The sequence below is a fragment of the Pongo pygmaeus genome, chromosome 7 (assembly GCF_028885625.2).
Source record: "Pongo pygmaeus isolate AG05252 chromosome 7, NHGRI_mPonPyg2-v2.0_pri, whole genome shotgun sequence".
NCBI classification, from domain to species: Eukaryota; Metazoa; Chordata; class Mammalia; order Primates; family Hominidae; genus Pongo; species Pongo pygmaeus.
Genome location: NC_072380.2, coordinates 92,573,014 through 92,575,946, shown reverse-complemented (window position 1 = coordinate 92,575,946; position 2,933 = coordinate 92,573,014). Strand labels below are relative to the sequence as shown.

The 2,933-nt window shown below is 48.1% G+C and overlaps 1 pseudogene; it reads right to left on the bottom strand.

Annotated features, from left to right (window-relative positions):
• Positions 1-425: 425 nt before the first annotated feature.
• Positions 426-1,062, bottom strand: LOC129042721 (small ribosomal subunit protein uS7-like; annotated as a pseudogene).
• Between the last annotated feature and the right edge of the window lie 1,871 nt (positions 1,063-2,933).

Here is a 2,933-nt window from a genome sequence, read left to right as displayed (position 1 = left end):
CAGAGAAAGACATTTTCGGCTGAGTTTTTGATTATGAAGGAACCATCTGCTTCATCTATAATATTCCAGAGCATTTGTGAATGCATCCTCAGCCTCATGGTTGCTTCTTTTAGCTACGTTTACATTTTCTAGAAAGTAACAAGGTATTTACCCAGCGGTTTATCTGTAATTCACTCTTCAAGCCCTTTTGGGATAGCAGAAGGAACAGCAGTGACCTGCTCTGCAAAGCCTGCCCCATGACTTGCCAGTTTGAAATTTTTCCTGGCCTGCTTTTTAAACCTAAGTCAAACTCTGATGCTATCATAAGAGCCTGGGATGCAAGTTTCAACTTGGCTCCATCTTCAGTCTAGCTACTTTTTTTTTTTTTTTTTTTTTTTTTTTTTTTTTTTTTGTGGGGCCGTCACAAAAGGCAGAAGGCAGACAGGTTTATTGGGCAGCAACCGGGAAAATCAGCGGTTGCACTTGGCCACACTCTCAAGCTCGTCCTTCTTCTTGATGGCATAGGAGTTGGAGGAGCCCTTGGCAGCATTGATGAGCTCATCTGCCAGGCACTCAGCAATGGTCTTGATGTTCCGGAAGGCAGCCTCAGGAGCGCCTGTGCACTGCGGCCAGATGGCCTGATTCACACGGCGTAATGGGGACACGTCCACAGCCTGTCGTCTCATGATCCTGGCTCGCCCAATGCGTGTGGAGTCCTCCCGGGGACCACTGTTGATGATGGCGTTCACCAGGACCTGCAGAGGGTTGTCGCCTGTGAGCAGCTGGATGATCTCGAAGGCGTGCTTGACGATGCGCGCAATCATGAGCTTCTTGCGGTTGTTGCGGCCGTGCATCATCATGGAGTAAGTGAGGCACTCCACGATGGGGCACTGAGCTTTGCGGAAGCGTTTGGCGGCATACCGCTCCGCACTGCAAGGCAGGTACTTGGCATACTTCTCCTTCACTGCAGTGTAATCCTGCAAGGAAGTTTCAGATCTGCACATCATCGGAGCTCCACTTCCCAAAGAGCTTGATGCCAGGGTTCTCTGCCACCACTGGTGCTGCTGTCTCCCACTCGGTCATCCTGAGGGCACAGCCTGAGCATCTCTGTGGCTCGGCATGCACTACATGCCGCCCTGGCACAGACAGGAAGAGCCAGTCTAGCTATTAATACTTTCAACCATAGTAGTGGTTCAGAACCACCTAAGGAACTTTTGGGAAAATTCAGGTACGTGGGTCTTCCCCAAATTTCGTGAGATAGGAGGAGCCATGAGCAGATTAATGTCGTGGAGAAAGTGCTGGAATAGTGATGTGAAGTACAGGATGAGACTGGCCAGTTGGAGAGAGGCCAGTTCATTCATGGCCCCTGGGCAGGTGCAGATATTGATCTTCCATCTGAGAGCAAGGGGAAGCCACTGGAGTCTGGGAGGGAGAGGAAAGACCACTCAGATCTTTGCTCGCTTTAAATCAACCTGGTCACTGTGTGGGGACTTGATTGGAGGGGGACAAAAGTGGATGGGGTAACCCAGTTGGAAAGATTTTGTAATAATCCAGGCAGTTTGGCCTAGGAAAGCGGTGGTAGAGTAAAAGAGGAGTGGACAGATTGGAGGGGCATTTAGGAAGTGAAACCAGTTGAGAGATGTTGGTAATTGATTGGATAAAGATGGGAGGGGAAAAGGACATATCAAAAATAATTCTTAGGATTCTGACAAAGGCAGGAATTAAACATCTGACTAGCCCTTCTTGGGTGATTTCTGGCGCTGGCTGAACTTGCCCCCGGACTTGGATGACGGCCATTCCTGGCAGTGTGTCATGAATCAGTGGTTTACCAGCATGATGTGTCCCAAAGGGGTGGCTGCTCACATCACCACAGCCTGAATCCCCAAGAATAATACATTCATGGAACACTTCATGCCTCTTATTAGTTAGCAAACACAGTTTACAATTGTTAGGAGGGCATCTTATTTAGAAGCTCAATTACCAAATGATATTTGGAGAAGTTTTATGGAAATAAAATTGACAAGGGCAAGTATTTATTTATAGAAATATTTTGCCAATGCTTAAAAAAATAAAAGCTACTGGCTGGGCGCAGTGGCTCATGCCTGTAATCCCAGCACTTTGGGAGGCCAAGGTGGGCGGATCACAAGGTCAGAAGACTGAGACCATCCTGGCTAACATGGTAAAACCTTGTCTCTACTAAAAATACAAATACAAAAAATTAGCCAGATGTGGTGGTGGGTGCCTGTAGTCCCAGCTACTTGGGAGCCTGAGGCAGGAGAATGGCATGAACCCAGGATGCAGAGCTTGCAGTGAGCTGAGATCGCGCCACTGCACTCCAGCCTGGGGGACAAAGCGAAACTCCATCTCAAAATAAATAAATTCATAAATACTACTTAGAAGTGCATCCTGGCTGGGTGCAGTGGCTCACACCTGTAATCCCAGCACTTTGGGAAGCTGAGGCGGGTGGATCACGAGGTCATTAGTTCAAGACCAGCCTGGCCAAGATGGTGAAACCCCGTCTCTACTAAAAAAATACAAAAGTTAGCCAGGCGTGGTGGTGGGCACCTGTAATCTCAGCTACTTGGGAGGCTGAGGCAGAGAAATGCTTGAACCTGGAAGGCTGAGGTTGCAGTGAGCCGAGATCGTGCCACTGCACTCCAGCCTGGATGACAGGGCAAGACTCCATCTCAAAAAAAAAAAAAAGTTTATCCTAATTCAGTTATTTTACCATATACAGTGTAAATATACATATACAGTGAGTGTAGGTTTATGTGCTTGGGTAAAGTGAGTGTGCATCACAGGCTTTTTTTTTTTTTTTAAATAGAGACAGGGTCTTGCTATGTTGCCCAGGCTGGTCTTGAACGCCTGGCCCCGAGCAATCCTCCCACCTCAGCCTCCCAAAGTGCTGAGATTACAGGCATGAGCCATGGCACCCAGGCAGGTGCAGGCAATTT